The following is a 25,788-nucleotide window of genomic DNA, read 5'->3' on the forward strand; positions in this document are numbered from 1 at the left end:
TCAAGTTTTTTGCAAGCTAATGTGGAAGGACAACAATGCCATAGCTAAAAATCCTGAAAATTTATATTTGAAAACGGCAACAAGAGGTTTGAATCTCTGAACATGTGAGGATGAAACTGCAATATGGATGGTGCACTTAAGAAAAACAATTCAAGTACACAATTATGTTGGCAGAGATTCAGATTTTTCTTTCAGACTTTCAAATACCTTTTAAGGTTTCAGATGTTATTTTCAGACTTGGGGGCGGGGGGGGGGGGGTTTATTTCAGGTTTTCACTTTTCAAACACTGGCTTTCAAGATTTCAAAATGTTTTTTTCTTTCAGATCAGGAAACAGAGGATGAGCCCTCCACAGCGACAACAGAACTGCAAGCAGCGCAGCCAGCTTACCGTTGCCAGCCAGCCCATCAGGAGCAGCGCCCATCACAAGACGCCCTCCCCCATTCACTGCACAAAATTACATGCAACCTGACTGAGATTGTAAAACTGGCTGCTCCAACCAGAAAAACTGAGAGCCCGATTAAAGACTATGCAAATCAATGGGCCTGGACCACCATCAAGATTCTTCTGGACAATATGCAAATAATATAACTGATGATGCTCAAAAGCTATTTGAGTTTCCTCCGCAAGACTGGGAAGGATCCTTTGACATAGCAACATCTTGGGCCAGAAGATATCTGGGCTGCCGCTTGGACCAGGCAAAGTCTATTATCACAACCAAATTAGCTGAACTGCCCCCCCCCCCCCACCCACCCTTACTAACTCCATGTTCAGCTGACTCACCACCTGTACAACACCTGCTCCCAATGAACAAGCCACCGGACTGAAGAAGCCTCCCTACCACAGCTCAACAGTCCACAGCAGCACCTCCATCTCCACCCACACTCACGTGGCCCCACCCCCAAGAGAATTCATCAGACCACTACCTCCACCATGACAAAACCGACTTGCAGAGACTGGTCTGTATATTCTTCCTCCTTTGTCATTCCACCTCCTCTCCAGCTAGCCACAAGAAAAACAGCCGAGCCCAATAACCGACCACTCCCCCCACTTCACCATCAGAAGAACCAGGCCCCTCCGAGCCTAAAGGACAGTGAGGGAACACCCACGACAATCTGCACCGACCCCCACAAAGGACATCATTCCTCCCTCCCATATCCAGCCGACCCCTGAAGGAGGTACAAAATCTCATTGACCACACAGATACAACATGCCATCCTCCATGACTGGACAATGCCACAAAACACCCATCTGACTCAGCAGACTTAAATCCAGAGTCCAGACCTGCCTCTTCATGGAGAAAACCGTTCCTCCGTCTCCTCCAGCACTTCATAGGCCTCCACCCAGATGCCCTCCTGCAAGACACCCCAACACACTGAGAAAACTCCAGGAGTGGAACCTAAACATCAGAGAGAGATGCCTCATCCTGGGGGCCTCCAACGTAGCCAGACTCCCCAACTTCTTTGGACCTGACATCCGAATGGATGATTCTAAATGGTGCTAGGATGGTGCTAAATGGTACCATGCTGAGCATCTTCGGAGGAATGCAGCATGTGACGTTGACGTGGAGTACATCATCCTCTCCTTCGGCATCAACAACAGGTCACAAAAGGACAAGAAGACAGCTGTTGCAGAACTGAGGAAGACCCTGAAGACAGCAGCTGAAGTCTTCCCCGGTGCTGCAGTTTTTGTGCCAGAAATAAATTTCTCACGCTTTCTCCCACATAGAGAACAGCTGATCCTCCAGCACCTGAACCACCACATCCGCAGCCTCGAGGACCACATCTCAGCCCTGTTGGAGAAATGTTCTCCGCTGAGGACAGCATACACTGAGGACAGCTGAAAGTTCAGCTCTCAGAAGCAGAACTTGCCTAGTTAAGTAGACATCTAAATTTGATCCCTACAGCAGGCTATAATAAGAATTTGTGGTTTCAATCTAAATTTGACATTTCACACTAACACAGGAGCATTAAATTAATTTATTGTAAAGATAGGAACAAAAACAATCGGACCCAATTCACGTCAAAATCAAACTGGTGGCCTCCTTTGAGCCAAGTTCCTGCAGCCGAGTGGAAGCTAGTTGAGGCAGATCAGAAATATCTTAAAGGAGTCATCACCTGGAAATTGCACTTTTTCGAGTTAAAACGTGCGTATTAGTGTTGGGCGGAAGTGGTAACATCCCCGGAAGCCTTTCTGTTGAAGACGGGCGGGTTTTTCCGTCTGGGCACTTTATTCGCAGCAAAACTGTTCGCAATGCTGAAGTCTCGCAAACGCAATTTTTTTCTTTTCTCCCCAGGATGTCAACAACCCGGGGAGCTATTTGCATTAACCAGCCCCTTTTCCAGCCTAAATACACCTGCTGGACCTGCCTCAGTTGCTATTAGCAACAAGCTGTGTAAAGATGTGCGAGCAGCGACCATGTCCACTGCTCGGTTGTCTGTTACCAAAACCAACATCAGAAGGTTTTTTTTCTCTCCCTTCATCAGCCGAAAAACTACCAGGGACAGATGGATTACATTATTTTTTGCTGATAATGCACCTACATCTCTGCCAGCTGTGGCCTGTTTGTGCTAAACATTTTGCTAACGTTTGGGAAAATACCAGGAGAAGACGGCATCAACCCGGTTGGAAAGAGGGACAATTGCAGCTTTAAGAGACTCACCATCAATGCAGTCGGTAAATGTCACTACTGCTGTAAAGTTCTGCTTTGTTGTGAATGAGACGTGACTTAATCTAACGCAGATAAGGCTAATGCTAACGGCTATGCTAACGGGACGAGCCGGAAGGTTTAACGTCCTGCGGCGTACAAATGAGCCCCAGGTTTTATTTTCTTATATCTATCCTATGCTCTGCCACGTAAATGTTTGTAAATGACTTCTCTATTTATCATTTTTCACGCCTGCTACCACACAGTAAGTACAGTATTCATGATGGATGTAGCTTTTCTCTCCATGACATGGCAGCTGTAATAATCAATGATCATTTAACCATCATGTAGTCTGATGTTGGCACCTATTGGATATCGGCAGGGAGGATATTTTATGTCCATCATCGTATTTATTCACCGAACCAGAATGCAGTTTTTATTTCTTACATCTTCAGTCATGTTTGTAGAAAGTTTAAAATCTGCAGCTGCAGCCTCTGTGGATGTGGAGGTCTGACTGCTGGTATGATGGATCTGAAAGATATGTTTTATTTTATCTACATGCAGTGAAGACACAGAAGTTAGGGAAAATTGTGTCTGTGTATAACTGTGAAATAAAATGAGTGTGTTTTTAATATTCTATCTTAATATTTCAGTGTGTGAAAACCTGATTTATTTAATCAACTTTTTAAAAATAAAAGTATGCAAAGCACTTTGTGTTGCCTTTGGCATGAAAATGCTTGAAAAAATTTTATTTGATCTATTTGCATTACAATATTTGATTACTCTTGAACTGCAGCTGTTTACACCTACAATCTATTTATGTGATGATATGATATTTTTATAACTTGTATTTGCAGATTTTTAGCACATCTCACGGCATGCGCGGCACTACTGATGTCTAAAAGTTGATGTTGGAGCAGACTGACCCGACAATGCAGGCACTGGAACACAGCTGTCAAGGACTTTCCACCCTCTCTTCAGAAATACAGGTTTGTCGTTTGATTAATTTTACATACAGAAAATGATGATAAATCAAACACATATACATTGTTAATGGAAGCTAAGAGGCACTTTTATTGCTTGTTCTGATGTCAGTATCTGGTTCTGTGCAGAAAAGGAACCCAGACGACAGCAGTGAAGGTGAGATCTCAGCTCAGTCCAGAGGAAGATGAGGATGAAGAGTGCTGTGGAGGCTTGCTCATCCGACTCCAGAACTACGAGAGCCCTGTACCGATCCACATCCACGTGACTCCAATTCATATCACCATGACAACAATATAACATCAACCATCCACCAGTGATAATTCCCAACATAAACTACATTTATGGCTCCTACAGCCTTTTTTCTTTATTTTTTTAAATCCAACTGGCCGATATGAAAAAATCAATTTAAAACTGGGTTTTTTCGGCTCACCTCTCTCTCCTGCCTGCTGTCTCCTGCACTATTCACCCCGTCCTCTGATTGGTTAGGCGGCAGAGGCAGAGCCTCCGAAGAAGAAGCTGTCCTCACACACTGGAGAGTGAGAGGAAAATTTTTCTAGTGTAAGAAGATCCAGACAGAAAACACGTGTCAAAGGTAAATGCAGAAAGGTCTTCCGAAACTGTAATAAACATCCCAGTACTCTGCGTCTCACAACTACAACTAACGTTACAGTGAGCAGCAGAATAACGTAAGAGCAGTAAACCTTAGCGGTAGCTCTGCTAGCTTACGTCCCAACATGTCTGAATTAAAAAAAACTGCTGATGATATCGAGATGGAAACAGTCCATGATAGAAAAGAATGTGTGTGTGATTAGGAGAGAGTGCATAAAAAACTTAGTTCACTTGTTTTAGGGAGCGCTAACAGTGTGTTCAGACCAAACATGTTTTGAGCGTCAAGAGTGGCAGGTTTCCATGTAAAGTCTATGTGGAGGCGCGGCAAGGGGGCGTCGATCTTTCTCGTGTTTTGAACGTTTCACGCCGAAAATGTAAAAAGTTTTGTAACGGTGTGTTCAGACCAAACGCTCCACGCTGGTCACTAAACTGCCACTTTTGTGTCCGACGCCCAAAACACTCCTGATGCTCCTGCCGCGTCTGTCGTTCAGCTTTTTAGCAAGGAATGGTTATCCTAAATATTGCACGGAGTAATGGCGTTTGAGCATATGTCAGCATGTGGCCCCACCTTTAACACTTCTCTCTCATTTTTTTCAACCCTTGTTACAGATGGATGCACCAAATTCTAAAAGTGCAGTCTGGTAGTATTTCATTTGGTCAACAATACAAGGGAAGGCTGTGTGCAAAACATGCAATAGGGAAATCAGCATGGCAGCAACAGTAGCAAAAAATAAAAACACCTCCAACCTGTTGTCCCATCTCAGGATTCATCACCGTGACTTATATAAAACTGCTCAGAAGAAACGTGAAGTTGAATCAGCAACTTATACAGATGTGGCAAGTTCATCGCAGCCAACAATACTGAGCATGTTTGATAAACAAAGGAAGTGGACAAATTCAGAAAACAGGTCTAGACTAATGGACAAACTAATCATAGAAATGATAGTTACTGATAACCAACGGTTCTCGATGGTGTCTGATGTTGGCTTTAAGTACCTTATGGCTGCAGCAGAGCCACGATATTCACTGAAAAGTGAGAAATATTATCCAACTGAAAAGCTTCAAGAAGTTTACCACAAGGTTGTGGACAACATCAAAGCCATAATCCAACCAGAAAATGCTGGCTACTCCCTCTCCTTCACCACGGACTGCTGGTCTGGTGCGACAGAGTCGCTCATGAGCCTGACATGCCATTTTATTGACAATGAATGGACAAGAAAGCAGGTTGTTTTAAATACAAGAGTGATGCAAGGGCCACACACTGGGGAATACCTCAGAGACACATTCCTCTGTATGCTTGAGGAATGGAAAATAAGGAAAGATCGTGTGGCACTAGTGCTTCGAGATAGTGGCGCAAACATTGTGAAGGGGATGAAGCTTGCTAAGCTCCCTGACCTCAGCTGCACAGCTCACGCATTGCAACTTGTTGTGCATGATGGTCTACTAAGTCAAAGAGCCATCAGAGATGTTATCGCAATGCTTAAGAACTGTGCTACACATTTCCACCACTCCATTTTGGCCAAACAGCGTTTGCTGAAGATTCAGAGGGAACTTGGCCTACCAGAACATAGCATAATCCAGGCTGTTCCAACGAGGTGGAACTCAACGCTGGATCAATGCTGGAGCAGAAACGTGCGCTTCACCTCTACTGTGGTGAACATGGAGGATTCTCAAGTCCCACCGCTCAACAGTGGGACCTTGTGTCCAGTTTAATTGAGACTCTTCTACCAGTAGAGGAAGTGACACTACAGGTGAGACACAGTAACTCATCAGTATCCTGCATTATTCCATGCGTGACTGTGCTGAAGATGCTTCTTCAAGATGAGGGGCCCTCCGCAAAAGGCATTGGAACACTCAGGCAAGTCATGAGGGAGAGCCTGGAGAAACAGTTCTCAAAATTAGAGGACACAAAGCCTGTGGTGCTGGCCTGTCTCTTAGATCCTTGACATAAGAGCCATGCATTCTCAGTTGCCACAATGAACAAGGCCAAAGAGTGGTTGAAAGAGGAAGTGGACGCTTCCACGCAACAGACTTCTCGAGAGGCGCATGCTGTAACAGATAGCATGGAGGAGCAGGAAACTACTGAGGAGGCTCGTGTGGAGGAGCAGGCTGCTGCATGTGGGACCCACTAGGATGATGGAAACCCCCACAAAAGGCAACGGAGGGAACAGACTTCTATTTGTAGCCGTGTCGTTGATGAGATGTTCACTTCTCTGCTGGCACCCCACACCGATGACCAGCTGGCCAATGGCAGCATTGAGGATGAGCTCTACCTGTACCTGAAGCAGCCAGTGATTGACAGGCGGTGAGGGGATCCACTTCAGTGGTGGAAACAGAACGAATGGCGCTTTGAGCAACTTGCCAAACAAGCAAGAAAATTGTGCACCACCCTGATCAGTACCAAGCCGGCCTCTTATAACCGCTAATAATCGGTATCGGTCCTGAAAAACCCATATCGGTCGACCTCTACACCAAGTGATTGAGACTTTCAGGAGAAACCTTAATTTGAAGGCTCATTTAGTCTGAAGTGAAACCTCTATGTGAACCAGAGATTTGGGTCAATTTTTTTCAGCACCGGGCACAAAAAACAGGCAATTACTGATAATCAAAGTTTTATTGGGATTATTGCTCCCTTTTCCACCACATTTTTGCCTCACAGATGAGGGTATTATTTACATTTTTAAATGTATCCTGCTTTTGTTCTGCTGTTCTAATATTTACGTGGTTCAAGTTTTACATGGAGCTTGTTAGCTTTGCGGCTTTTGTTGGGACGTTCGTAGCTATTTTGGGTCTTCTACTGTCGATAAAACTGTTTTTTGGGGGGGGGCTGGTAGAAAAGATAGATACTGTTTTTACCCTTTGAGTTTCTAATTGCCATATCTTTTCACATGTAGTACTTCTATCTTAGACTGGGAGAAGATGTCAAATAGATCAAACTATAACAAAGAGAGGGTTTGGGGTTCCTCGGGTTCGTTTAAGAAAAGCTTATTTGAAAATGAATTTTACCTTTACAACTTTCAATATGGTCTTACAATTTGTTAAACATCATAGGAATGTTTCTCTACATGCTAAAAATGTCCATATAATACTTGTGATGGAATGTTTTTTAGTCTATTGAAGACATTTGTTTGGCTTACTGATAAAGACATCATTAGTTTTTTGGTCTGTTGTCTTACGGGTGGGTGGGCTGTAATCACTTGTCCGTTTGGAGTTGTGTACTGTGTGAAACCTTAGAGCGGAGAGTCCACGTAACTTTGTCGATATGTTGTCATGGAAGCACTTCCTCAATGTAATAGTGTATGACTGGGGAATGGGATTGCATGCTAACCACAGGCAGACAGGAAACTTTGGAACATTTCATGGAAGGTTTTATTTGCTTGCTTTGCTGAAGACTTTATTCTTCTGTTTTGACTCTTTTTTTTTTTTTTGGACAATTTTTTTTTTTTCATCAAATTCCGGTAAAAGTTTATTTACAGTATTTTCTCAAATGTTAAGAGTTGTTGGTAGTTTTGTTGCAAAGTAATTCACCCCCTCAAATTACCAGGAAAAGTTACCTTAACCCTGGTAACTAGGCTGGGACATCATATGTTGTTTTTTTCTTATGCTAGGCAGTTGCTTTATGTTTGAACTTTGACCAGGCGTTTTCTTGAACCAGGTGTATTTTACAACCAGGTTCCTAAGCAGGTAGACTTGGTACAGACCTGACTGGACTTGTCAGATGATATGATGTTAAAAGCAAAACAATGAAAAGTTACACGTTTAGAAATGTTATGGAACAATAGAAGTATTAATGGACGTCTCTGACAGTTGCTGCTTGGGCATCTTTTAGGGACAGTGTGGTTCTGCGATTGGAACTTGCAAACTCAGTCAGCTCATTTATTGTTTTGGACACGTCTTTCAATTCGTGCGCTGCCAAGACCACCTCTTCAATTGTGTTAAAAGTGTCATCAAGGCCACTATCCTCTCACCGGCTACATAAAAAAAATGAGAGAAATAATTACAGAAATTTAGTGTGTTTTCAGAAAAAAATGACTTTCAAACAATTTCCAAGTCTTAAAACCACATTTTCTACACTCAAAAAGTTAAACATGTATTTGACGAGCATCAGAACCTTGCTCCTTGTCAGTATAGAGGAACATGAATACAAATGCTGTACAACCACATATTCCAATCTGCTGTAAATATTACCTCAGTTTCCTCTTTATACTAGTGGACGGAACTCTTCTTTCCTTACCGCAAACACTTTTCTTGCACTTTGTTTCCAAAAGGCTGATCCTGTACAAAAAATGTGTAAATAGCTTGCTGCATTTGGGAATTATAGGGTAATGTTGGTCTAAAATCAGGTGTTGGAGTTGAACAGTATGGAAAGTTGAAGGCTTGAAGGAAGAGGGAAATGACCCCTAATACAAATTTAAAAGTAAATTTGAAGCTGTGATAAAAGTATGCAGGATCAGTACTATTCATATTAATTCTACATCTGAGGGCATCATTACAAATCCTTTTATAATACCTCTTGTTCCTTCAGAATCTAGGATTCTTTTCCCTTGGCTGTCAGTCAGGATCAGTGGGTCTGTCACAGGATGAAGAACAATGTTCTTAGTTTTTATATGATCAGTAGTTCTACACTTGTGTGCTGTGTTGGGATTTTAAATTTTATTTAGTGTTTGATGGTGGACTGAGTTACCAGGATCAAATTGAGAACAGACATCTGACTGCAAATGGACACATCTGGACCTCATTGCATTGATCCTCCCACTCATTATAAATGGGCTGCTTGACACCTGCTGCGGCAGGCTGCATTTAGGTGAAGGCTGTTCGCCTTGTGGACGTTGCTGCTATCCTGGGAGGAGCGGCTGGACACCCGCTTGCATCTCAGGTGGATGTTCCTGACCCGGTGGTGGCGGGTTTCCCTGGTCGGATCACGGCAGACCTCCGGCGCATTGTATCAACGCTCGCTATCCTTTGTTGAAAGGAAAGTAATCATTTCCCCCTGTTGGGGTTGCGTGTGACGAACTTTCCATGTATGGAATGTACGTTGAGTCCATTTCTCCCTTGTGAGGTCATCAGGCCTGGATGGTGAGGCGGAGACAGCAGTGGGCAGTGGAGCAGAGATCCTGGTACTGGCTTTCAGGATTGGACTGTGGAGTACACTGGGCCCTTTGTGACTGGCAAGACGCCGAGGAAGACGCGGTGTGGACACTGGATTGGACTGATAGCCGGGAAAAACTGCGTATTGGAGGTGGTCGCCTCACATAAGGCTGGCCCCTGCATTTTTACAGTTGGTCTTATATCTTTTTAAACAAGTATAATTTTAAGTGTATAAAAAAAAGACTTAGTTTTAAATTCCATCTGTCCTTCTCATTGTGTTGGTGCAGCTGGGAATCTGAAGACCTTGTAACTCATCCGTTACAGGTCCTCCTGATCAAGGGCCTCATTAACTTTACTGGTGATGCCCACAACAGAAGCCTCAAATTCAGAGAAGCGCACAGAGAGTGTTTGGCTCGTCTCTAGCTTGCCACCCTCAAGGTTAGCAATCAAGATGTTCCTGTTTAGATGAGAAATTGGTGTGTTATTAATACAAGGCAGTTAATATGGATAGACTACACTGTGGTTGGGATGAAATGAAGTCCAACTTTTATTTTTTATATGATAAAAATAAACCCTGTAGAATACAAATACTATCAAACTGTCGTGATGTCCTTTGGTAAGTTTTTGTAAAGGTGGCTCTTGGCACTGCCGACCCCCTTGCAGTTGATGCTGCAGGTAAACCTGCGGTCAGTGCAGCAGGTGAACCTGCGGCGGCGCTGGGGAAGCGGCGGAAGGCAAAACGGGTTGCAGAATGTGTGGCTGGTATAGGTCCAGGCTCCTCCAAGTTTTCCCCGTGCACCTCATCGTGCCTCCGCGCTGTAAGCTCGAAAGCGCTAAACTGGCCATCAGATGAGGAAATATGGCAACATTGTTGTCATCCGTAATGTACAGACTGGGACCGTGCACCTTTGCGAACGAGCAGCAGGTTAAGAGTCATCATTGAGGACAATTCTTTAACATGTGACGTTTTTTTTTAAAAAAAACAAAAGTACAATATCTGGAAAATCCGGCTGATTTTATCAGTTGTCAAATCCTCTTCCTTGACTGCCACGCGTTTATTTCCCCTAAATAAAATGTAACTCTCCATTGTAATCGCCGTTGTCTAGCCCATATGGTCTGGTCTACTTTCTTACGTTAAAGTGATCAGTTAACCTTCCGGGTCAGGAAAATCCAACAAAGTAAATATTAATACAGATTTTGTCATTTTTGTAATTTAATTTATTCTGATTTTAACTTGGGTTCAAAAATTCAAAATTTGCCTGATTTTTGTTTTTTGGATCAAGTTTTTAAAAAGGAATGATAAACAAGCTAATTTTTCATTTTTTGTTTTACTATTTGAAATTGAATATTAAGTGAACAAATGATACGCGGACCATTCTGCCTATGAACAGAATAAGAGGTTTAGAGTGAATCATTTTGAATAAACTTTAAAAGAAATTACTCGAATCCAATTTTTGGTTTTAGATTATTTTGTTTTAATGTTTTATGGGGTAATTTTTAATTTACTGTTTTAAAGCCATTTTGTGATGAATGTGAATAATGTCCTGAAGCTTTTTCTGCTGATGGTGCAGCAGCGCTCTCTGCTGTTTGTAAAGAGAAGACCTCACATTGGAGCCGTCATTTTAAAGGCTCATTAGAAGAACCATGATGCCATGAGGCCTTCTTCTCTTTATGCTCATGCAACAGCACATATGTCGCACAACCATCTTTGTCTTCTACAGAGTGTATGAAAGGTCTGATTGGAAGCTGATCGTCAGACAAGTCCAGAGAATGTCACCTATTGAGACAAAGTCAAGTTTTCTGGGATTTGTTTTATGACCCTCAGCTGCAAAATAACAAAATGGACTGTTGTTGTTGAAACACTAAAAATAGGTTAAAGTAAGATTACAGCTGGTGTGAATTTAGATGGACTTGTGAAGAATTGTTTAAGTTTTGGATGTACGGTGCATATGGTTGCACTGCAGCATTTACAGCTTACATACTGCAAAAATCTCTTCTCAGCTGGTTGTTCAGGTGCACTGTGTCCTGCAATAGCTTCAGGTTTCAATGGGTATCACTGTTGACAAGGTCTGTAATAAGAGTTTGGAGTAACAATATGAAAACATTCAATTGGGTCAACATCATGTTTGCAGGACATCCACAAGCAGTGTGACAAGTCGTTTGGAGGCAGAGGTTAGTTCAGCGCTTCATGTGAAATAAGCAGTGGTCACATGTAAAAGTCATCTGGGAGAATCGTCCAGCCTTTTTCTACGGGAATCCAGTCATACATACATCTTCCCAGTGGCTGTTTGCTCCCAGACAAATGACATGCAGATAAAACCACATAGAACACTTGTGTTGGTGTGAGGCAGAGAGGAAATGGGCGTTAAGTGGCGAGGACATCCGTCAGCCTTTTCTACCACTGCGTGTGAAAAACTGGTCTTAAGAGGCCTTCAGAGACATATTTACAATGCAGATTACCTGCCAACATAAAACATCCTCTCATTAATCTCTTTTCATCATTTTCCCATGAGGTTTTATGGAAAGTGTCCAAACTTTTGACTGGTACTGTACATTGTTTCTGCATATAAACTGAATAAACAGCCGATTTGTGGTTGCTGATCCTCACTTCAGAAAACTAGTTGTCCGACAAAGCAGCACCTTTTATTTTTAGCTTCTATCATTCTCACAATGCAGCATACAAACTCTACTCCATGTTTTCTGTGGCTTTATTATGCATGATGCCTAACAGGCAACACGCTTGTTTCCTAACTTGGTGTTCTGAGCAGGTTGCAGATAGGTTAGTTAGAAAACTCCTCCCTCAGTTCACCAGCCAGGCATGCACACAAACTGAGACGACGCTAATGTTGGAAGACTTTTGCTCATATTAACCTTTCATTCTGAAAAGGTGGGGGGTTCCTATTCATCTTAAAAGACTTGTCACTAATCTGATTCAGGTAAAAAAAAAAATCTTTTTTTAAATAGATACTTTTTTTGCTTCTCAGTTTGGAGATATATTAGAAATTAGCCCCAGACATTGTAGTACAAGTTATGAATGAACAACTGGATGCCATTTATCATTCTTCTGATCTAAGGAGCGTCATATTAAACATGGAAATGGATTAAGTTGATTGGTACGGCTGTTCTAGTAAAATAACATTTTTTTCATCATAAAAATGGTAAAGTACTTTATGTAAAAACACAAAACAGCAGGAGAGAAAAACAAATCAAACTAAGCAAAGGCATGTTTAAAAGATGTCTTTTAGCTGCTTTTTCAAAGGGATCGCTTCGTCAGCAGATCTCTGAAAACAGGCTCTGCCCATCCACCTTCATCATCCTCAGATCATCCTCAGATCATTACCAGACAGCCGACCGCTGCAGAGACACAATCCCTTCCTGAAGAAACTAAATGTATGCCGTTTGTTTTTATTCCACATCAGTTATCTTGTTCTGATTTCTCTTCAGAGAAACATGATGATGAAGTCTCGTTTACTCCTCCTGGTCCTGCTGTCCGTCACTGAACTCTGCCGGCCTGTGAAGAGCGATTTCCAGAAGTTTGTCAACCAGCACATCATCGGGAACATGGATCAAAATGGATGTGATCGTGTTGTAGGAGAGAGAAATATTCTGGACAACAACTCCAGGTGCAAGCATATAAATACTTTCATCATTGCTACTAATGAGAACATCATCTCTGTTTGCACACATGGCATAAATGACCAAACTAATCTGTATGAAAGCAGAAATGAGTTTAACACTGTGGTCTGTAGACTGACTGGCCCACCAGACAGAATACCTTGTAGATACGAAGGGACCTTCATTAGACAAAATATTACAGTTGCATGTGTGCATGGGAGACCTGTACACTTTGAGGGGTAAAAACATCCATATAAATAAATGACAACTGTTCACTTCAGATGCTTTCTAATGAAATGTGACACGTCTTTAAAATTGTTGGGTTTTTTTTTTTTTTGGTTTATCAGTAAATCTAAAGTTATTTCTAGGGGCTTTTGAGACCCCAAACAAAACATCATGAGCCTTTTAATAATCTTTTTATTATGATCATGTATATGTTGTAGTGGACTCTTACATATACTCTAGACATAGTTCATACCTATTTAAAGTATGTTTGCAGTAAGTCGGTCTTTGGCCTATGAAGGACATTGTCTCTTTAAACACACTGTTTCTGGGGTTTTGTTTATAAAAAAGAACTGCGCCATTTTGACTGAGTGTGTGTGTTAAGAACTAATAAACAACACGCGGTTTCATTGTCAACGTCTATTTCAATTTCCATAATGTATACATTTGAAATTAATATCTGGAAAGTCATTTTTGCTTCAACATTAAATTTCTCAAATGAGACTTTTGTATTTTTTTTGTCAATTTTCACTGTTTTTCAACTTTCTTCTACTAAATGATTTACTATTTTTTCTTTAAATTACACATGGATGATATGATTTAACATAGTTCCAGCACAGACAATTAAACTATGTGCTAAAACTTACTTTAAGACTCTTAAAGAATATATTTTTTGGCTGATATAGAACATAAATAAATCAATACAGCTCAAATCCTACAGGACACACATGGAAAATATTACATAAAAACCACTTTCACACAACAAGCAACCTTAGTTGTACATAATCAGATTTCTTATGAATTCTATAACCTAACATTATTAGTTGGCGTTTTAGCTTTAGCAAAGATGTTTAATCGACATCGACTATTCTATTCTATTCTATTCTATTCTATAGTCATTGAGCAGACGCTTTTATCCAACACAACTTACAAATGAGAGTGAGAACAACACAAGCACAAAATCAAACAGTAGAGGACATCATAGAAAGGTGCTGGTGGATTGTTGGACTCCAGTTGGACGCCAGTCTTGACATGTAGTGCTACAGGTCCCACACACACACACACACACACACTTTTACATATGTTAAAATACAAAGAATGCTAAATGACAATGACTCTGATATGTCCCTCCCAGTCTCCAAAAGCCATCCTGATGCAACACACACATACCAGACCACCATCCTCAACAAAACAATAGTACGGCTTGAGAGTAGGAACCATAACATCTGAGAGGAACCACTGCCAACAATCAACATGTAAACAAAGTTTATTAAAGAAACCGACAACAACCGAAAGAGGAGGGAGCCCCGGCCAAAATAAACAAAAAGGGAGCCGCCACAAACCAGCCACGCAATGGGCCGTAGGATCTGGGCCGCTCCCCAAACAAAAGAGGATCAAACCAAAGAACCAAAACCGAAAACTGAACTACCGGAGACTCCCAACTCAAAAACAACCCAAACAGAATGATGGAGAGGTTGGCAGTGACCTCCCCCCGAGCACTGCGCACCGCCCGCCTTATGTTCACTCCAGCAGGCCACTCCAGCCAATCACTGCAGAGGAAACAGAGATAATGACACACAGCTGGACACGCAAATTAAAACAGCTGACCATGGCACGCACAACAAATACCATACCATAGACTGTATATAAAGATGGGCGGAGCCTCCGTGACGTCACCCGTAGGTTTCTGAAGAGCTGAATTGAAGCTCGGTGGGCGGTTCCTACCATCGCCATCTTGGCAGGGGCATGCGTGTCGTCTCACCCGGAAAATACAAACATGGGCAAAGAGGTGGAGCTGAGAGGGGGGCTGTGAGCGTCATGGTGGATGATTGACATTTAGCGAACTCCAAGCTTTCTGTAGCTAAAAGCTAACCAAGCTAACCCGGAGATAACAGGAGCTAACCAGCTAACGGAGGTAAACGGGCTAAAGCTAAGTCACATTGTTAACCGGCTAAAAACCGCGGTTGTTCTATGTTCTTCTGACTTAAAGCGGGAAATCGGGTACCTGTCAATCAAAAGGTCACGCCCCTAAATATGCCGAACTTCGAGATTAAATTACTTTTAAACGGGCGAGTTAGAAAAAAATTCACTCCCCCCCCGCAGTTGTCATGAAGGTAAACCTGACCTATTAGACCTAAAATGAATTTATTTACCAGGCTGTAAACATGTTTATTTCTGCTGTGAAGTTGGTCTTTTTAACATAGGAGTCAATGGGGATTTGCTCTGTTTTGCAGCCCCTAGTGGATGAAGGGGGAACTGCAGTTTTATTCACTTCTGCATCGGCTTAATTTTTAACCACCGAATGATCTGTCCATCTTTCATCAATGGTCTATGGTACATACACACCCGACAGCTGAGATCCTGATAAGACTGCTTTTCGATTCCAAATATACTGTAAAGCAACATAAGATGTAAAACCATCTTTAACAGCGGGACTTTAACTGCAGAAAAGCCAGAGACCTGCAGCTAAACAAATGATTAAATATTAAAATAGAGCTGTTACTTTTCTATCCACATTTGAACTGAAGTTGCATCCTGCCCAGACCTCACATTTGTTCAGTTCTGCAGAAACTCATGATGAAATGGTCAGGCCTAAGAACTGATGCAACACCTGCAACACATTCTGCAGCACACATGTTAAAAACGTCGGTGTCCTGCAAAACAACCTGATTAGTGACTAATAAGAGAGAAGAAACACGTCAGTGTCGACATGTTAGTCATGTTTTATGTTGTTCACTTCATTAGAATACAGTAAATAATTTACATTTACATTAGCCCCATCTTTGTCAGAATACTCTATAAGATGAACAGCCACTGGCCCTGCCTAAAGAAGGAGATGGAGGAGGGGGTTATATTATTATTCTATCCAGATATAAACTAGTACAGATAAACCATCTCAGCAGCGAAACCCTTTTAGTTCCCCTTCATGCTGCTACACTGAGTTGACACCTCATGTTTGCGGGTGTTTCGTTCTACACCTCTCAGAAATCTGTGTGTAGAATTGTTGAGAACAACAAAACACATTTTATCTTTAGCTTAAATAAATCCCACAATTTAACTGGATGTGTTGTTTTCTGTCTTACAGACACTGTCAGAGCTGATGATTTGGACCTATTTCTGTGTGTGTGTGTGTGTTTATTGGTTTTATACATGTATTATTTTACAGACTTAAACCAAATGACAGAAAAATGCATATCCCTTCTATTTACTCAGTACACACTTGTTCAGCAGATATATTCATATATCACCTCACACCCACCACGGTTTGTGTGTTATAAGACACACTTCACAATCAGACACCAGAAATAAATAAATAAGACTAGAGAAACAACTAATCTGAACTGGATCAAGATCCTTTTAAGAAAAGGGGGAAAAGGACGTAACTAAATAGGCATGGCAGGTAAAAATGCTCGGTGTTCCTTGAAGAAGTGATTTCTTCATTTGGTTTTGTGTACAAAGTCCAGCTGTGGATCGGCCTGTTAGAAAACTCCTCCCTCATTTCATAGGATATAAAGTACACAGAAGATAAGAAGAAGTACCTTTTAGCAGAAGTTATCTGATCTTCTGAAAAGGCAGAAAGTTTTCCTTTTGGCTCCTGATCTTCATCAGATAAAGATCTGATTCAGGTAAAAGACCCTTTTGTTTCTGATCATCTTTCTTCCATGTAAAACTAAACTTTAATCATCAGTTTGGAGGAATAACTTTAGGAATTAGTGCCAGTCATCCCTCTGAACATAAAGGCTTATTTTAATCATTTGTCTTGGTGGAATTATTTCCTATAAATCTTTATGCAAACTTTTAAACAAACAAAAAAACATCTTTATGTTTCAGGCTTCACTGATCTCATTAATTATTTCAATCTGCTCAACAGGAATTTTGAATAATTGATCATCATATCTCATATCATCTTTTTCTTCTCTTATTTCTGTTCTGCTAAAATGTCGCAGTCACTCTGCTTTCTTAAACAGGTGATCTCCATCCAGCTTCATCCGTCCTCGCTGAACATCGTTGCTACGTGCAGACACACCAACACGTACTCAGCAAGCAAGGTTCGCACACTCCTTTCACACCGTTTTTGTTCACGTTATTTGTTCTTATTTGCTGTAAATCAGTGATGAATAAACAGGAAACAGCTGATTAAGAAGTGGAGTTTATCTCTGGAAACACAAAATACATCAAAAGAAGAAAACTGAATCTTGGTGGAAGTCTGAACTTTATGTGGCAAAACTCTGCCCCTCTGTGGTGATCCTCTTTAGTAGCATTCTCCTTCCAGTGCCTTTGTATTACTGTTTCCACTGTCTGTCTTTGCCTTTCATAAACTGACCTTTGTGTTATTGATGTAAACATGGTTTTTGCAAGAAGCCTAAATATGCGATGACTTTAGTAAAATGAAGAAAAAATGCTCCTGAAACAAAGTATGATCTCTTATCATAAGAATTAGCAGCTCTACTTCAGGTCACAGGCCATTGAAGATATTTTCATAGTGTGTATGCTTACAGAGGGATGTGAACACTGCAGCTGAACCAAACGAGTCCTCAGTCAACCAGAAAAACCATCAGGTAAGTCACTTGACTTGGAAATGTTTCCATTCCACATGTTTGATAAAAACCATAAAACAAAGAGAGACTTTTTCTGTTTTTCTTCACCAGGAAATCATGAAGATGCAGTTTGCTTGTTTTATGCTGGTGCTGTTCTTCCCAGCTGTTCTTTCATCCCAGTATGACACATTCATCAGACAACACATCCATGACAAGATGGAACCTAAACAGTGCACCTATGTGATGAATAAGACAGTCAATGGACCAGACCAATGCAAGGAAATAAACACTTTCATCCTTACAAGCATTGACAACATTCTTAATTTGTGCAAAGGTAAAACAAACACTTTTATCACACCCACTGGACTTAATGCTGTTGTGTGTACAAGGAAGTCTTCTAAACCTTGTACATACAAAGGTACGAAAACTTCTGGAAACTTCTGGATCAAATGTGAACATGGCCTTCCTGTTCACCTTGAGGGTGCATAAAACTCACGTGTGTAATTTATTTCACCACCCAAAGTGACCAGAAATGTAGAAATAATTTGTCTATCTGTCAATAAACTAAGTTTAATCTTGAATTAATAAGAACAGAATCAATAAAGGGGTTGAATGAATAAAAATTAATAAAAATAAAATGACTTCAGATAAACTTTCTGTTGTTGTTCATTTTGTTTACTGGTTTACATGTGAATGGATGACTAAATAAATAATTTTCCCTTTAAAAAACAAAACAAAAGCAGCTTGTTGAGACTTTTAAAATAACTTTTCTGGATGTTTGTTCAGTGGAACAATATCAGGTATCAGTGTGGAGTAAATGATGTTTGGTATGTCTGCTGTGGAGTTTCCTGATCAGGACTGTGGTCGTCTCCCATGACTTGGAAAACCAGAGAAACATGTGGTCTGTTTGTGAGGTAGTCATAGATCCAGGTGGTTGTGGAGGTATCCACCTGGAATTTATGGAGCTTCTCACCGCCTGGGAATACCAGGTGCTGTAAGCTTTTGCACTTTTATCTGTAAACACAAGAGGGCGCTGTTGCATCATCAGCGCTTCATGCTTTATCCTCACAGTTTGAGCAAATTGCTTTTATGGCAAATTCATGATCACACATCTACAGTGTTGCTTCCACCCCCCCTCTTTAAATTTAATCTAAAATGTGATAAAATTATTCAATTAAAATCTTCACATTGCTTTTCAACTGGGATTCAACAGGAATAAAAATAAAAAACATTCCTGATTGGAAACCAAAACTAGTCATTTGTTGAAGAAACCTTTGAGGAAAGCACTGCAATCAGGTGTTTTATCTGCATGTGGGATATCTGGAGAACATTTCCTTTATGATGTCATCTTTGATATGTCACTGTTTGATCTTTCTGTGTAATATTTGGAGCACATTTTAAATGCCATAAACATGTGTGTGACGTCACTGCTTGTTCTGTGTCATGTTGGCGCCAGCTGTATGCCTTTTCCCGAGATCGGGCGTGTTCAGGGTGTTATGGCCGTAAGCGACATACCAAAAAAAGAAAAAGCCACTCAGTCAGGATTACAGATACACCACACATCCACTAGATCGTGACTCCCCATGATGTCCAACAGTGTTGTCCTACTGATGTCGTCCTTGAAGTCATTAACGGTGGAAACATCCAATCTACTCAACACAACCTTAAAGTCTCCCAGGACTACAGAGTCTGGAATCAACGACCGTCGCAGGGACAGAAAGAAATCTCTCCATCCTTTGTGCAAGCCCCCTGGACCACCGAAGCTGGACCGCTCACTAGAGCCCCTTGTGCGTTCAGAGTAGAGCCAACTCTGTGAGCTCCCTCTGCCAGTACGGCCCATTTTTTGAGCCGCCTGGTCCTCAAGGCCAAGGCCCCCCCTTTCCAACCACCAGTCCATCAGAGGTGGAACTCCGCTCGCTGACCCACCAGTCAATGCTTCAGCGACAGCTCCTGGGCTTCCCCAGCCTGTGCCACGGTCGATGAGTCCAACACTGGACTCGTCCGACCGGGCCCCTGATCCAGGAGAAGCCCACTCGCCTGCCACAACAATTGAGGTCATGTCCACATCCCCTTGACCATCAGGGTCGATCACATCATCTAAGCCAAGCTGGGCGTCAAAGGCAGCCCACTGGAGACTAACCTCCGGCCGATCATTATCCCTGTGCTCTGCACATTGAGCATTGTGACCTTTCCACTTACACCAAAAACACGTAAAATCCAGGAAAACATGTACGATGTGCCCAAGGTGGAGACAAAGACGGCACATGCGCGACTGGCTGTCGTGTATGACACAAAAGAACTGCGCCCTGTTCGCTGTCATAAACCCAGCCGAATACAGCAAAGACTGCTCTGTATCCGTAAAGCGCACTTTCAGGAACCGGGTGCACCAGCGATGGTGGTCCCTGTCCACATCCTCCTCCTGATGGACGAGATCGGCTCCACACCCCATGCCTGCAGTCGCTCCACAATTTCATCATCTGTAATGTAAACGGATAAGTTAAGAAAGGACACCATTCACTCATTGTGAACCAGATCCTTGCCCATAACTCTGTCACCAATCTTGAATCCATCCAACAATCTCAGTTTAGCCGCATCATTGCTAACAGTGACCTCAAAAGTGTTTCTACATAGCAACCAACATCACATCACTCCTCCACACACCAATTTCATGGAATGCAGCAATTTCTGCACCATGACATTTTCCTCCCCATCCACTGTTACTTCTACCATCAGATTTTCAGATACCGCACTGTCACAATCGTATCTCTCAGCAGCAGCCATGCTCCCTGGGACATCAGAAAAGACGCCACCACCACCTAACCTGTCGTTTACACACTCAGAACAAACACGCAAACAATTTGGAAACAAAACGAAAGAGCCTGCAGGGAGAGAAAAAAGAAAAGGAAAAGGGGAACGAAACACCACTTCCTCCCCAGGGCAGAGTCACAGTGGAGAGGGAATATCACTCTGGAACAGCAACAAGCACCCAGGGAAGAGGAAATGCAACCCCCCCCATCCATCCATCCATCCATCCATCCATCCATTTTCTGCCGCATATCCGGGGTCGGGTCGCGGGGGCAGCAGCCTAAGCAGGGAAGCCCAGACTTCCCTCTCCCCAGCCACATTTGCCAACTCTGCGGGGGGGATCCCGAGGCGTTCCCAGGCCAGCCGAGAGATGTAATCCCTCCAGCGTTTCCTGGGTCTTCCCCGGGGTCTCCTCCCCGAGGGACGTGCCTGGAACACCTCACCAGGGAGGCGTCCAGGAGGCATCCTGACCAGATGCCCGAGCCACCTCAACTGGTTCCTCTCGATGCGAAGGAGCAGCGGCTCTACTCTGAGCCCCTCCCGGATGACTGAGCTCCTCACCCTATCTCTAAGGGAGAGCCCGGCCACCCAGCGGAGGAAACTCATTTCAGCCGCCTGTATACGAGATCTCGTTCTTTCGGTCACGACCCACAGCTCATGACCATAGGTGAAGGTAGGAACGTAGATCGACTGGTAAATCGAGAGCTTTGCCTTCTGGCTCAGCTCCTTCTTCACCACGACAGACCGGCGCAGAGCCCGCATTACTGCAGACGCCGCACCGATCCGTCTGTCGATCTCACGCTCCATCCTTCCCTCACTCGTGAACAAGACCCCGAGATATTTAAACTCCTCCACTTGAGGCAGGACCTGACTCCCGACCCGGAGAGGGCAATCCACCCTATTTCGGCTGAGGACCATGGTCTCAGATTTTGAGGTGCTGATTCTCATCCCAGCCGCTTCACACTCGGCCGCGAATCGCTCTGGAGATCACGACCAGACGAAGCCAACAGGACCACGTCATCCGCAAAAAGCAGGGACCCAATCCTGAGGCCACGAAGTTGGATCCCCTCAACCCCTCGGCTGCGCCTAGAAATTCTGTCCATATAAGTTATGAACAGAATCGGTGATAAAGGGCAGCCTTGGCGGAGTCCAACCCTCACCGGAAACGAATCCGACTTACTACCGGCAATGCGGACCAAGCTCTGACACCTGTCGTACAGGGACCGGACAGCTCGTACAAGGGGGTCCGGTACCCCATACTCCCGGAGTACCCCCCACAGGAGCCCCCGGGGGACACGGTCGAATGCCTTCTCCAGGTCCACAAAGCACATGTAGACTGGTTGGGCAAACTCCCATGCCCCCTCCAGGACCCCAGAGAGGGTATAGAGCTGGTCCACTGTTCCGCGACCAGGACGAAAACCACACTGCTCCTCCTCAATCCGGGATTCGACTATCCGGCGGACCCTCCTCTCCAGGACCCCTGAATAGACCTTACCAGGGAGGCTGAGGAGTGTGATTCCCCTGTAATTGGAACACACCCTCCGGTCCCCCTTCTTAAAAAGGGGGACCACCACCCCAGTCTGCCAATCCAGCGGTACTGTCCCCAATGTCCACGCGATGCTGCAGAGGCGTGTCAGCCAGGACAGCCCCACAGCATCCAGAGCCTTAAGGAACTCCGGGCGGATCTCATCCACCCCCGGGGCCTTGCCGCCAAGGAGCTTTTTGACCACCTCAGCGACTTCAGCCCCAGAGATAGGAGAGTCCACCCCTGAGTCCACCAGCTCTGCTCCCTCATGGGAAGCCGTGTTGGTAGGATTGAGGAGGTCTTCGAAGTATTCCCTCCACCGACCCACAACGTCCCGAGTTGAGGTCAGCAGCTCCCCATCTCCACTGTACACAGTATTGATGGAGCACTGCTTCCCCCCCCTGAGCCGCCGGATGGTGGACCAGAATCTCCTCGAAGCCGTCCGGAAGTCTTTCTCCCCCCCCACCCAAAAAAAAAAAAAAAAACCTCAACTCACCAAACAACAACCAAGTCACAGATGATGCCAAAAAGCCGATGTAAATCTCAGTTAGTAAAAAGAGGAGAGTGAAAGGAAAAGGCCGAAGAAGAAGAAAAGACCAGAAACATCAAGCTAGACCAAAGAAAGTAAAGAAAAGAAACACTCTCAAACAAACCTCGCTTCTCCTCACAGACATCTGCTTCCAACCTCACTCAGCAATGCATCGTCTGATTGCAGCAGGTGCACACAGTCAGCCAAGGGCATGTTCAGGTTGGTATGGCCGTAAGCAGCAGATATGGATGAAAAATGCCTTTTGGAAGTTGTTCCAAATACATAAAGCTGGCGCCAACATGACACAGATAAAGCAGCGGTATCACACACATGTTTATGACATTTGAAATGTGCTTCTAATATACACAGAAAGATCAAAGAGTGACATGTCAAAGATCAAAGAGTGACATGTCAAAGATCAAAGAGTGACATGTCAAAGATCAGAGTGACATGTCAAAGATCAAAGAGTGACATGTCAAAGATCAAAGAGTGACATCATTCAGGAAATCATCTCCAAATATCCCACACGCAGATGGAAGTGGAAAAGCTTAGAGCATCTGTTATTCCCAGGCGGTTTCTCCAGAACTTGTTTGTGCACCAGGGTCAGAGTTGGCGCAGAGGTAGGAACTTTTTACTGTTTTCTTAAATCTAGAACCTGTAGAACCTGAGTAAATGTTGTGAGAACAAGACTAAATGATTCATAGCTTCTGTGAAGAGACGTCAGCTGTCAACAGCTTTTACACTTTCTGCATGCATCCTCTGCTGTGATGTTTCATGAGTCCATTATCCTGGATTAAATATTTGGTTTTAAAGTCAGGAGAGCTGTAACTGGATGATGTTGGAGATAAACTGCGTCCAATCTGGACTTTAAGGTGACTGTGGTTTTTAGGACTATGAGATGTCAAGTGTAAAACTTCAGCATTAAGGTTGACAGGTTTTTATTATTTATCTCACCGTTCTCAAATTTAGCCCATTTTTCAGACATTTTCATGTATATACACACTTTCACATACACATATATCGATGTTAAATATAACATTCAATTTAAATATTAAATCTAAAGATTAAATTCCAAAAAGCTGGTCAAATTGTAAATAAAAACAACAACCAGAATCTGCCAATCTGATAAAGTTGCATTTTATTCACAGCAGAATACAGAAAAGCAGATCATGTTAACATTGTTCCAAATCTCCATTGTAAATGTGTTTTGGTCCAGAAAAGCAGAGTCACCGTGACGACCACAGGTCCTACATGAACACAGAAATCTGAACACATCAGAAATGAAGTCTCTTCAATGGTTTATTTAAAGAAATGTTTTTAAAATCATATCAATAGTCTATAAATCCCAGTACTAAACGTTCCCTATACATGCTTGTTCTAGAATAAGTTTTTTGGAGTTGTATGTTGTTGTTGACGGTGGCTGAATACTTAATGGATTTAGATTGTTTATTTTTTTTTATCTGTAGTGATATTCTCTGTTCTCTTCATGTTCATGAACTTTGTATTTTAATGTAAGATGATTTTACATGTGATGAAATGTACTTTATATTTTTAGTTTCTTTGCCAACTGTGAGCAGGTAAACAGAACTGTTTGTGGTCATGTTAGCTTCACAGTTTCCCTCCCCCTGCACTGTCACAGTGTTTTGTGGGTTTTGTAAGAGGAAAGCTCAGTGGATTAAAATAAACTTCTTTATGGTTCAAACATGTCGATAAAGCTGCTCAGCTTCTGTGCAGCTGAAATGAGAGCAGAGCTTCTTTTTATTTAAGTTGCAATTAATGTTTTACCATCATGTAACTGTTTATAATTTGGTCCAGATATATGTTGCTTTTAATCTGTAAAATTGTTAAAATATTTTTCCATCTGTAATACTATGAGTAGTCCCGCACACTATATACTATTGTGCTAGAAGTAAATACTGTTCAGAAAATCTAACAAAATAAACAAAAAATACAAGAAAAATAGTTTTAAACAAACTACTCATGTTCAGCCACACAAAATGCCTTAAAGCACCGCCTCCTTGTTGTTTTACTATTCCATCAAATAAGAAAAGCAGAAGTAGACCTTTTCTGTTATATTTATACATTGATCACATCCACCGGCAAGATCAACTATCATGAAGTGTCTAAAGAGCAGTGTCATCTGCATATAAAGTGATCATGTTCCACATTATATGATGAGGAAAGTTGCAGAAATCAAAAGGATTTCATGTGACATCAAATTGTTACACCCGCACTGGGCTCTACCACGAACACGCCCACTCCAGCCAGTTTCTGGATTACTTACCATTCACACCAGTTACCAATTCACCCTCCAGCTTTACATATAGCAGCTCTCCACTAACTCCTTGTCCGACCTTGTAACTGCTTGCAGCATATTTCCTTCTGTCCCTTCCCAGGCCTCGACTCACTCACCAGCACTGAAGAGTATTCTTGCCTGTCTCCTGGATAACCCCTTTAGCTTCATCACCATCCGTTTGGTGAAATCCTCATCTCCCTGTTTGTGAATAAACTTGTTCTAAATCTGATCAATCTTGAGGAGTCCTTCTTTACACAAATCTACTTCACCAGGAATCTGTGAAAGTTTATTCATCCTGACCTTTCTGATGACTCATGACTGACAAGGTACGGAGTGAACTGTAATTCTTTTTTTTTCCTAAAATGATCTCTGGCAGACCTGACAACAAAGACACAACCACATAGATATAAAAAGAACAGAAAAGATACAACATAATATAAAAAAGCAAAAGATATTAAATTAATACAAAATGTCTGCATTACCTGATGTAATGCAATGTTGAATTCATGTAGTCAGTTTATACGCTGATGATACTGCTCTTTATCTGTATGTTTACATTTATTCTGATCTGTCTAAATTACTCCAACTATGTTTTAATAACTTTATAAGCTGTGAAACAACAAAGTGGCACTTCTTCATGGGTTTCATCCACCATGATATTCAGCATGTTATTTAACACTGAATGTGCATGTGGTCCAGAAAAAATAACCAATAATGTTTCTGAGTCTAAACCAAGAAAGCAAACCAACCAAGAAATGAGTCTAAAACCATGAAAACAGATTAAAAAAAAAACAAAACAAAAAACAAAATCCTCTGGCAGATGGTGGAGCAGAAATCTTCATGATCCATCTTCTTTCCAGAACATCCATATTCTTCCAGCACCGTCCAGCTGTCCAGGTGTGTCCGTCTGCATCAAGGTAAAAGATGCTGAG

The sequence above is a fragment of the Telmatherina bonti genome (genome assembly GCF_933228915.1).
Source record: "Telmatherina bonti genome assembly, chromosome: 24".
In the NCBI taxonomy this organism is placed as follows: domain Eukaryota; kingdom Metazoa; phylum Chordata; class Actinopteri; order Atheriniformes; family Telmatherinidae; genus Telmatherina; species Telmatherina bonti.